Source organism: Cyprinus carpio, chromosome B25 (genome assembly GCF_018340385.1).
Source record: "Cyprinus carpio isolate SPL01 chromosome B25, ASM1834038v1, whole genome shotgun sequence".
Lineage (NCBI taxonomy): Eukaryota > Metazoa > Chordata > Actinopteri > Cypriniformes > Cyprinidae > Cyprinus > Cyprinus carpio.
The window spans coordinates 2,274,498-2,287,673 of NC_056621.1; the positions used below are offsets into that span (position 1 = coordinate 2,274,498).

The window sequence follows — 13,176 nt, forward strand, 5'->3', positions numbered from 1 at the left end:
AGCACTGCACACACTGATCAGCTCTTCACATTCACTCCACTCTTCAGGCTGACTGATGTAAACCTAGATAAGTTTCCAAACACGTGCGTTCAGAGACCGGAGCGTCTTAGGGGCATTTTAGCAATGCATTAACTTTTCTGAAAACCAATTCCAGATGAAAATGCACACACTGGATCAACATTTGCATGCTTTCACATGATTCTGTAACATTAATGGTTGACCTTTTTACTGAAACAAATGAAATATGTGTTTCTGTGACTTTGGTGTTACCCTCTAGACAGCAAAGCATTATTTGCATAAATTAAATGACCTATATTTCTCTGGGCTGAGTCACAGCTCCACCTAGTGTCTGTGTGATGCACTGCACATTACAAATCTGTTCAAGCAGAACACAGGCACTTTAATTATTTATTTATGTCAGAAGTACATTTTTATTATGAATTAGGCCTATTATTATTAATTTTTTTTTCTCAGACCCCAGAATGAAGTATCATGTTAGCTTTTAGAACTAATACTGCAATGTCAACCATGTAGTTTTATCTCTTTAAGCCTTTTGTATAATTTCACATGACTTGACATTACTGTATATGCGTTGCTTCAATTGTTTTATTATGTATTATTATGTTGTTCTACAAACCCCAGAGCTATTTGTAAAACTGTTAGCATTCGGCGTTAATTCCTTATTAACAGCCATTTAGTTTATGAAAGTGAAATTTTGATAATTTTGCAAATTTATAAAACAAAATGACTATTTATTTTATTTTGTATTTATATGATTTATGTTGTCCTACAGATTTCAGGGTAAAGTACTATGGTAAACAGTTAGCATTCAGTGTTAATACGTCCATTTACTTTTAACTCTTTAAGACCTTTTTTGTAATTTTCCATAAAAAAAAAAGAAATTAAATTAAATTAAATGAGGTACTTTAGTTGTTTTATTATCTGTTGCTATATATGATTTAAATTAATCTACAGACCTTCTGAGTGAAGTACCATGAAATACTGCTAATATTCTTATTGGTCAGACATTTAAGACCCTTTTTAATAAACAGTTCAGAAAAACGTATGATTATATGAGGTACGTCATGCATTTTCTTAAGTACGGGATTGATGTTGTTTGCAGACCCCCAGAGTGAAGTAACATGTGAAACTGCTAGCGTTCAGTGCTAATGGAGACGGCTATCAGGCCCATCACAAACGGTCCAACACTCCAGGCTGTCCATGTAAGTGTTCAGAAACACTCAAAAACTGAACTCGAAAAAGCTAGAAAAGCTTCAAAAGCAATCTTCACTGTACGCATGAAAACATAGAAAGACAAGCTAACATAAACACTGATATTTAACCTTTGTGAAAAAGAGCTGTTTAATTGTGCACTGTAGTGTACTTCAAATCTTAAAAGTGTACTTGCAGCTATTTCAGTGGCATATTAAGTCCACTTAAGTGCATTTCAAGAGAGACACTTTCATGACTGTTTCTTAACACACTTTGTAATTTACTTTAAAGTACATTTAAAATCATTAGGGTTTTAATAAGCTTTGTTGTGCTTTTTGATGCGGTGACTAACATACTTCAGAACTTGATTATGATTTTATCTGTATTGGGGATACTATATTTAAAGTGAATATACTTTACATGTACTAAATTGCAACTTCATTACAAATTACAAATGTATTTAAATACATGAAATACGTTTAAATAGAAATGACATTAAAGTGTTTTCAAATATTTGCCTTACTTATTTTAGTCTTGTTATTCAGTAAAATATCTTAAATCAACATATATTTAACTTGAGACACAAAATGACTTGAGATATTAAGTATCATTTTCTGACAAAATGTATCGAAACTCAGTGAGTTTATGCTTAAAATGAGAACAAATATCTGCCAACAGGGTCAGAAAAATAATGTTGATTTCCCTTTATTTTTTTCTGACCCCATTTTTTCTTGTTTTATGCATGAACTTACTTAATTTTATATACATTTTTCAAAAAAACAAAAATTACTATTTTTAGTTATTTTGAATCTTGTGTGTTACAGATATTTGTATATATTTTGTCAGAAAATGAGACTATATCTCAAGTCATTTTGTGTCTCGTGCAAATCTATCTTGATGTATGAATGTTGAGATATTTTATTGAATCACAAGACAAAAGTTGATATGTTGACATGTTGATGTAATTTCTATTGAGATTTGCATGTCATGTATTTAAACATATTTGTATTAAATATAAGTTGCATGTAAAATATATCAACTTTAAATATTCTGTCAAATAATACACTGCAGTTAAAGTTATAATTAACAAGATAATTTCTGCAGTACATTCAGCGGTACTTTAACCATATTTCAAAAACAATAGAAGTAATTATGAAATTACATATAAAGATGTACTTAAGTGGGTCAAAAAGCACTTTCAAGTTCAGCTGCTTACAATTAATATATGTAAACTTCTACATTTTCATTAACTTGTGAACAACATGCAATTAAGTGTAAAAAAAAACAGTTCGCACTTAAGTATATTGTTGTTATTTAGATGTTAAGTACTCTTTTTGAAAGTGTACCTCTTTTCTCAAAGATGAGCTAATGTTACCGGTTTAATCCTCTCATTTCAAGCTGTTTGAAGGCATTGTCTTGTGAGCTGAAGCTTGGATGTGTACTTAAGTGTGTCTCTGTGTCTGTCAGCCGCACCGCACCGGCGTCTGGCTGCGCTGCAGTCTCCTGACCACACCGCTACAGCGGAGAGCTCCTCGGAGGTCAGTCTGAGCTGGGGCCGCCCTGCCTTCAGTTCTGGAAAAACGGTCAGTTACTCCATCCGCTACGGGCCCCTGAGTCCCTCCGACGCCACAGCCATGCGCTACGTCCAAACGTGAGTGCTCCTTCATCACTACAGGCTTGACCTCAACAGCTATTAATTACCTCGGGGATCATATGAGACCGTGGACCACAAAACCAGTCTTACGTGTCTTTTTTTTTTTTTAAACTGAGATGTATACATCATCTGAAAGCTGAATAAATAATCTCTCCATTGAGTATGGTTTGTTAGGAGGACAATATTTGTCTGAGATACAACTATTTAAAATCTAGAATCTGAGGGAGCAAAAAAATCTAAATATTGAGAAAATCACTTTTAAAGTTGTTCAAATGAAGCTCTTAGCATGCATATTACTAATCAAAAATTAAGTTTTGATATATTTTATGGTAGGAAATGTACAAAATTTCTTCATGGAACATGATCTTTTTATTTAATATTAACCAATGATTTTTGGCATAAAAGAAAAATGGATAATTTTGACCCATACAATGTATTTTTGGCAATCACTACAAATAAACAAAAAGATTTCAGATGATGTATAAATCTTAATTTCATCAAACTGACCCTAATGCCTGGTTTTGTGGTGCATGGTCTCATATGTGTGTTGTCTTTCTCCAGCTCTGAGCAGACAGTAACGGTGAAGGGTCTCCGGCCGAACACACGTTATGAGTTTGCGGTGCGTCTTCATATGGATCAGATGTCCAGTCCCTGGAGCGCCTCTGTCTATCACCGGACTCTCCTGGAAGGTACTGGAAGATACTATTATACTGTTCAGTCCTATTCCCATTTAATTTTTCATTTTAAGATTTTATTTAAAGTTTTAATCAGTTTGTTTTGTCTTTTTGACATTTTTATTAGTTTTGTCTTGTTTTTTTTTTATATAATTTTATTTTTCGGTTTTAGTTATTTTAATATATCAAGTTGAACTACATGAAATAAAATAAACTGAAATAAAAATTAAATTCTAAAAAAAGTTTCAAGTAAAGTAGATGTTTTTTACTGAGCCCTGGATGTTTTTCCCGGCAGCCCCGTCGTCTCCGCCGCGGTCCGTCCGAGTGAGTCTGATCGAGGAGGACACGGCGCTGGTGTCCTGGAAGCAGCCGGATCAGCCGGATCTATCCGTCACACACTACACCGTCCTGTACGCCTCGCGGAGCTCGGGGCTCGCTGGAGAGTGGCAGGTCCTTCAGAGAGAAGGTGAGCAGGGTTCCCACGGGGCATGGAATTTCTAGAATTTTATGGAATTTCTGGAATATTATGGAATTTCTGGAATATTATGGAATTTCTGGAATTTTATGGAATTTCTGGAATATTATGGAATTTCTGGAATATTATGGAATTTCTAGAATTTTATGAAATTTCTGGAATATTATGGAGATTATGGAATTTCTGGAATTTTATGGAATGTCTGGAATATTATGGAATTTCTAGAATTTTATGAAATTTCTGGAATATTATGGAATTTCTAGAATTTTATGGAATTTCTGGAATTTTATGGGAATTTCTGGAATATTATGGAATTCTAGAATTTTATGAAATTTCTGGAATATTATGGAATTTCTGGAATATTATGGAATTTCTAGAATTTTATGAAATTTCTGGAATATTATGGAAATATTATGGAATATTATGGAATTTCTGGAATATTATGGGAATTTCTAGAATTTTATGAAATTTCTGGAATATTATGGAATTTCTGGAATTTTATGGAATTTCTGGAATTTTATGGAATTTCTGGTAAATATTATGGAATTTCTGGAATTTTATGGAATTTCTGGAATATTATTGAATTTCTGGAATATTATGGAATTTCTAGAATTTTTATGAAAATTCTAGAATTTTATGAAATTTCTGGAATATTATGGAATTTCTGGAATATTATGGAATTTTCAAAGGTCTATTCCAGAGATTTGAATGTCAGGGAATTAAAAAAATAAAAATTGTCCAAGTCATGGAATATCAGGGAGGGATTTTTTGTTTGTCGCTTTAAATTTTAGTTTCCATTTATCAAAATGGTCATTTTTCTGTACTGTTTTTTTTATTGTTTTGTTTCAAGAGTCTTGCCTATTGTTATAGTTGGGCCGCTGTTTTTCAGAGCCATTTTATTTTCCATTTCTGTTTGTCAGCTGGCGATCACTGAAGTCAAATGCAGTCATCAGGCTGTACCTGTTAACTAAGAGCTTTGGCGACAAAATGACCACTTCTAAGACTGGGTGTTGAAAGTAGATGACAGAAAAGCAAAAACTAAGGGCGTTCTTTTAACAGTCTAAGCGCATGGTCTAAAGGAGCACTCAGGACATGTCTGAATCCATTTTTGCTAGTTTAACGATGGGAAAAATGCTCGGCGCACCCAGCGCATGGTCTATTCTAATGCATGCAATGACTATACATTATGACATGTAGGCATTTTTATCATTTTATTATTTTTTATTATCTTATAGGCATTTTTTATTATTTTTATTATCTATCATTTTTTTCATTAGTGTTTATGTAGCCTACACAATATTAATCTTTTACATTGTAATCCTCTAATTTGTAATATTTGGCGTGTTTGTGTGCTGCTCAGAGTTGATGCTAAGATGTATTCATGTGTCAGCTGAATTCATCTCTCGCTGGCTTTCAGGCACAAACACGATGGCTCTTCTGGAGAAGCTGGAGTCGGGAAACGTTTACCTGGTGAAGATCTCGGCCTCTAACCAGGCGGGAGACGGCCCCTTCTCCAGCACCGTAGAGCTGCGGCTCACCAGTAAAACACACCACAGTCACGCAGAGAAGACAGGTACACCTCACACATGTACATAATATCTTCATGGAACATGATCTTTACTTAATATCCTAATGATTTTTGTCATAAAAGAAAAATGGATAATTCTGACCCATACAGTGTATTGTTGTCTATTGCTACAAATATACCTGTGCTACTTATGACTGCTTCTGTGCTGCAGGGACACATATGTGTTTTACACTACAGTAGGGAATTTACAATACTCCTTTCCTAATTTCTACACGTGAAAGAGATATTTTGAATTTGGACTGCATTTAAACTGTTAACTGTCAGCAATTCACATACTGCACTTTAAGATTTTATTTTATTTTATTTGACAGTAGAGCTTTTATTTTGAAGCTCCAGCTTCAGTGACAACAGGCTTACAAAAACACATCTCACTGCAATCATAAATATAGTGAGACGCTGTAATCATCTGCTGCTAAAAATAAAGCCTAACTAAACTAAAGGAGCTGACTGCATTCTTTCAATGTAAACGGAGCCGTTCTGACACCAGATCACGAGCTGATCATCTGATCGAAGTGAGCGCTTTCACTTTGAAACACAGACTTGATGAAGAGATTCAGCTTATTGTGCTTTCAGTCTGAGTTCGTTCGACAGACGCTGTGCTAAAGCATAAAGACCAAAACATAACTTTACAGACTTCTTATGGTAGAATAAGACATTTAAATATATTTTAAAAACTACACTTTTTGCACGGAAGACCTACTGTTTCATATCTTCATGTGACCACAATAATATCGAAACAATTATGTTATAATATCGCAATATTAATAATATAGTCACATCCCTAATAATATATATAATTATATAACAAAATACTTTATAAAATAAAATATCATTTAAATTATTTACCTATTTAATACTGCATTGTAACAAAAATATGTTTTGTATATTTTAATCAATTTATATACTATTTTTGCTTTGTTTATAGCCGGCCTGTCCCACATGGATGAGAAGTCCATGAGCGGCATCATCGCTGGCGTGTGCATCGCTCTGTCCTGCATCATCCTCTGCATCTTCATCCTCCTCAGCAAGAGCACAACACAGTGAGGCTTCAGCATCATCATCATCTGTGTGCTTGCAGAAACATAGACAACAAAACTAGATGGGAAATAAATGAGGATGATGTCGATGACTTGTAGCCACCATCTAAAATGATGTTTTCTTTCAGCAGGGTCACTTCCTCAAAGATGATTGGACAGGTTAGGAATGATGTCATGCGTAGTGGTTTGCTTCATCAGCCAATCAGCAGCAGGCGGAGAGAACGCAGAGGTTCTCCGATGATGAGGACGCACTTCATTGATGCCAAAGTAAGAGTCTGTTTATTATTATATTATTCAGCAATGTGCAATGAAATGACGTGCAAAGATTAGGCATAAATTAATATTTAAATATTTAAAAAATATATTTTATTTTATTTTATTATTAGTTTTTTTTTTTTTTTTTTTTTTTTACAAAATTAGGTTTAAAATACATGCTGTTTGTTTTCAGGGAGGAACAAATTTAATGATAAACCACGCTGGACCAATAATGAGTGACGCTCAGAGCAAACGGAAACAAAGGAGCATATTTAATAATAATCAGAAGTCTAATGAAAATAAAAGCAAGGTGAGTAACAGAGATAAATGCTTTTCGCAATTGTTTCAATTCTGTGTATCTGTATCCAAGTCAAATTTGCATTACGAGTCAACAAGAAACACTTAGCTTTTTTATATTTTCAGTTTAACTTGGTTAATTTTTAGGAATTTTGTTTTTTATTCTTTAAAATATTACTATTTAGGTTTAAGTTACTATATTTCAGTTTTAGTTCCATTTTAGTTTTTATTTATTTCCTAAATAAATAAAAATAAAATAATATGTATATATTTATAAGTTATAAATAATAATTATAAATAATTTTTATTTATTTATTTATTTCAGCACTGTTGTAACAAACGTGTTTAATAGTTTTAGTTTTAGCTGATGATATTGACCCTTGTGACACATCTCTTAATCAAACAGAATATTAATAAGAAAAATATAAAACATTCAGCTTAGACTTGTAACTTGTTTAAAGTCGATATGAAACGGTTGTTATTTAAGTATCATTGAGATTCTATTATAGTTTTTCACTTAGAGTCCTCATTTTAAAGATTTTAGTTTAAAGATTTAGTAATTTTGTTTGGAGGTTTTTTTTTCCTATATAGAATTTTTATTTGTTGTATTTTCCAATTTAACTTTTTTTTTTTTTACCTTTTAGTAAATTTTGTTGTGTGTTCGTCCATATTGATTAATTTTTGCTTTTCTGTAATATGTCAATAAGTTTTTATTCATTTTTATTATCAGTTTTAATTTTTATTTTATTTTCTGTTTTATTTAAATGTCTATATATATATATAAATTCTGTTATAATTATATATATATATATATATATATATATATATATATAATAAATCTATTTTTACTTTTTTATTTTTAGTTATTTTAGTACTAACTAAAGTTCAACTAAATAAAATGAGCTAAAATTAAAAAAAAAATTTGTATTTGATTTTATTTCATTGAATGTTTATTTTATTTCAAGGTTATTTTTTTTTTTCGTTTTAGGTTAACACTAGAACAACCCTGATATGAAATATTCAATTTAGATAATATATGTGTGTGTACTTATGCATATATAAATACACACATCTGCATGTATATATTTAAGAAAAATATATAGTTAAGTTTATACATTTAAAATATTAATATATAAAATCATCAATCATATGAATATAAATATATATTTTCAAAATATATACTGTATGTGTGTATTTATATATGCATAATAAATATACACAGTACACACACATATATTATGCAAACAAAAACTTTTATTTTGGATGTGATTAATCATTTGACAGCACTGATAATCGTTTTATATTTACATTTATGCATTTAGCAGAAGCTTTTATCCAAAGCAACTTATAGTGCATTCAGACTAACATTTTTTTTACCTAACATGCGTTCCCCTGGGAATCGAACCCACCATATTAATATTAAAGATTAATATTTTGTCATGTTTTGAGCTCTGATGTTTGTATTGAACAGATGGAGGATCCCGCTGGTCTTTATGAAGTGGGGAAGACGGTTCTGCGTTACGAAGACGAGCAGTCGCGAGTCTATTGTCCTCTCGGGGAGTCGGAGAGTTCACAGACCAGCGGAGCAGACTCGGGAAACTTCTCTCACGATGAGACGGACACCACCAATCCTAACAGATCCTCGGACAGATCCAACGACGGCGAGACGTTTTCATCTCTACCCATCGCGAGCATCTGTGCGCAAATTCCAGACGAAACGCCACCGATATCTCCCTCCCACCTTCAGTTCACAGCGCTTTAACTGGCCTGTCAGTCATGTGAGTGGGCGTGGCCTGTCAGTCATGTGAGTGGGTGTGGCCTGTCAGTCATGTGAGTGGGCGTGGCCTGTCAGTCATGTGAATGGGCGGTGGGCGTGGCCTGTCAGTCATGTGAGTGGGCGTGGCCTGTCAGTCATGTGAGTGGGCGTGGCCTGTCAGTCATGTGAATGGGCGTGGCCTGTCAGTCATGTGAGTGGGCGTGGCCTGTGATTCCAAGGCCTATAAATACAGTTTGCAGCTTTTCCTCAGGATCAGATCAGTGATCTGGACGTTTGCGCCAAAAACCTCAACGGTTTGAGAGTTTGAATAGCTTTATGAAGTCCCGCAGATGCTCTGTTGGCTTTGACAAACTTGCACAGCCTTTCCTACTATAACTTTCCCTTCCCGCCGGCACCTGCTCTGTGTAACTCACAACGTCCCAAAGAATGAAGGTCCTGGAGCGGTCTGAAGCCGTTCATGAACCGTGTCAGATGAATGTGTTTCCTATCAGCGCCGATGAATGTTTTGAAGAATGCCTGATGTGCTTTTATACAGACGGACGAGTGTTTTCTGTTTGTTTTTGATCATGACAGAGACGGAGTTTTTGTTCTGCTGTCTCTCTACCTTCATATTTTCTGATGACGCTCGTCCTCAATCTCGTTTCTATTGTTTTGATATGAACACGAACACGTTTGACTTTATAATCCAAAGAGTCCAAACGTCTAATTAAATGGGGTGACACTTTACGTCAAGGTTTCATTTGTAACTAAATCAGTTAACAGAACTACCAATGAACAATAATTCAACAGCATTTATTAATCTTAATTAGTGTTATTCCTCAACATTTACTTTTTGGTTTTTAAAATAAAAGTTGCCATAGTATTAGTTAATGAACTTGAACAAACTACAATAAAAAATTTACTTTGCAACAATTCAGAAATTGCTAGTACAGGTGCACAAATAATTACTGAAATTCATATTTTCTTGTAGGTTTTTACACTTTTTAATTTATTTGTAATTTTGTTTTTTTACTTTTGTCAATTTTTTATATTATATATATATTTTTTTAAAAATATTGCTACTTTTAGGTTTAATGTTATTTTTCTCTTTCACTTTTACCAGACAAAGCAATTAATCCTACCAACTGCATTTCTAATCATTTTTACACATGAAAAAAAAAATACGCATTAGCGAAACCAATTCAGAATTAAATTTTATTTAATGAGAAGTAGAAAGACTGAAATAGTATTTTCTTGTAGCTTTTTACATTTCTTGCCTTTCCTTTTCTAATTCTTGATCGTATTAATTTAATTTTACTATTTTTAAAAAATTTCTAGTTTTTTAATATTACTGTTTATTTTTAAGTTTTTTTTATTTCATATTTTAGTTCAGTTTTGGTTTTTATTAAGTTTTACCGGCAAGTAATTTTGTAGCTTAAAGGTATTTTAACCAATTTCTCAGCAGCAAAAAAAAAAAAAAACGAGAATTGACAAGTAAATTTCACAAAATAATTACAAGAAAATACTACTAAGTAGAATAAAATGGAAAAAAAGTATATTACAATAATTTGTTACAATTTCGTACTCCAACAATCCCTTGTTTTTAACTTACACAATTTTGAAAAAAAATATTTTTACAGTGTAGCATTAAGAAGGTTTAATAAATGCTTTAAATATATATATTGCTCATAGTTCATGCTAGCTAATGAATGAGACCTGATTGTAAAGTGTTTCCAGAAAATACTTCAGTTTTTTAATGCTTTTCTAGTTTAATATGAGCAATTCTGACTTTGTACGAATGAGATTTGCTAATTTCGTTGTGTAGTTTCACCTGGAAATAGTACAGAATCTGACATATCTTCCTTTTACATATAAATCCTAAATCTTTCCAGGTTTAATTGAAAAAAATAGTGATCTCATGTGTTATCTTTTTTTTGGTTCAGTTATTTTTTATTTAAGTGACGTGACATTCAGCCAAGTATGGTGACACATACTGCAGATTAGTGCTCTGCATTTACCCCAATCCGAAGTGCACACACACAGAGCAGTGAAACCCACACCACACACATGTGAACACACACCCCGGATCAGTGGGCAGCCATTTTATTGCTGCTAGGCGCCCGGGGAGCAGTTTTGGGGGTTCGTCTGCTTGCTCAAAGGGCACCTAAGTCTTGGTATGAAGGTGGAGAGAGAACTGTAAGTGCAGACTCCCCCCACCCACAATTCCTGCACGTCCGAGACTCGAACATCACAAAAAACCCTATCGATTGGCGATCACGAGCTCCCTAACCATTAGGCCACGACGATTCCCTTATGTCCAACTACAGCTACAATAATAAGATGAACATGACAAAGGGGTTATGAAAGCTGCTTTTTAAAACGATCTGAGTTAGATACGGATCAGTCACGAGTGAATCTCAGACCTCAGTTTAAAACTTTTTGATTCACTTCTTCATTCTTGGGGTTGAAGACCTCGGTTTGCTGCTTTAGCGTCGTGTTAGCCGTACCGAGAGACCACGTTTTATGTATTCATGAGCGCGAGTATCAAGTTGTCGAGCCATTATTTTGAGTTTGTTATTCATTGAGTTATTCGTGATGTTGCGTGCGGTTTGCGTTTTGATTCTTACGTGGAGGATTCAGTTCTGATTCGTTTTGGTTGCTCTTATAATTTGACTCTTGCTTCTTAAAAGGAAAAGTTCACTCAAAAATGAACGTTTGCTGAAGATGTGCTCACCCTCAGGCCATCTGAGATGTAGACGAGTCTGTTTTCTTCTTCCTCAGATTTGGAGAAATGTAGCATTGCATCAGTGTCTCACACAATGGAAGTGAAATGGGTGCCGTCAGAATGAGAGTCCAAAAACAGCTGATAAAAACATCACAATAATCCACAAGTATCCACAGCACTCCAGTCCATCAGTTAATGTCCTCAAGAGAGAGAAAAGCTGAAACAAATCCAGCATTAAGACATTTTTAACAAAAATAAACAATCCCTAATTAACGCTTCTCCTCCAGTGAAAAAAGTGTTTCTGAATCTGGTGCTTGTTTCAGCTTTTGTCTCCTCCAGATGTTTTAACTGATGGACTGGAGTGGTGTGGAGTTTACTTGTGATTACTGTGATGTTTTTATCAGCTGTTTGTACTCTCATTCTGACGGCACCCCATTCCACTTCCATTAGTGAGCAAAGTGATCGACTGCTACATTTCTCCAAATATGTTCCAAAGAACAAACGAACTCATCTACACCTTGGTTTTTTTGCATGTTTTATACAAACTGAGGGATGCTTTCTGTGTTTTTTGTTTTCTTAAGGAAGGTGAATACGTTAAAAATAACCAAAAAAATAAAAATAAAATAGCTTTATGAAATGTCGACGGCCTTATGATGGGAGGATCGTTTGCAATATATTAGATGCCTGATCCAAAGAGTGAAATGAGAAGTTATACAATGATGCCAAAATGCTGTAACCTCCAAAGATAGATGCTATATATTTCTGTATATCTGAAAGTGCCAAAAGAAACGCGTTCATTGGTGTAGCCAAGCTTTCGTTCGTTCTAGTCAAAGCGCCCAGACTTTGGGTTTTTCTTTGCTACTTTTTCCATTATAGATGGTAGTGGCACAGGTTTGGTGACGGACGCTGGAATCCAAAGAGATGTTTGCTTCTTTCATTGGGTTGTAGACGACAGATCTCGCCCGGACGGATGTGAGAATGACTGAGTGTGTGTTTGTATGACGTGTGACTGGACTGTGATCGGTGCTTTATCACAGGATTGATTTGTGGAAAATATAATCATTGTTTCGAAACAACCCTTTCGATCGAAGCGGCACGAAATCATGCTTTCAGAACACAAACAAGAGACCAAAGATTGGTACGGTCGCCCCTGTGTAGACTTGACTTTTTGTTTTTTGTAAAGTTGTGTGTTTTGTCTGCTGCGGGCTCTTATGTGTAAATTTTGAGAACCTGATGCAAGTCTTCTTCTGAACACATCAATGTGAGTTTACTCCGCAAAGACTTTGAATTAGGGGTGTGGAATGCTCAATTATCATTCTTTGTATTTTTCATTAGTGTTTTAATTATTCATGTGTTTATGTTTCGGTTGTTTGCTAAATCAATGCATTTCTCTGTGAATGTGCCAAAGAAATATCAAGTTGTATATTTCAGAGGGTCTGAATTTTGGTGAACTTTAATGGACGTTGCCTGTTGATTTATTATAATTTGCATTATTATATGTTG

At 34.0% G+C, this 13,176-nt stretch overlaps 1 protein-coding gene across 1 annotated transcript in view; it reads right to left on the minus strand.

Annotated features, from left to right (window-relative positions):
* myo9ab (myosin IXAb) overlaps positions 1–13,176 on the minus strand; it is a 709,890-nt gene that overhangs the window by 592,552 nt on the left and 104,162 nt on the right.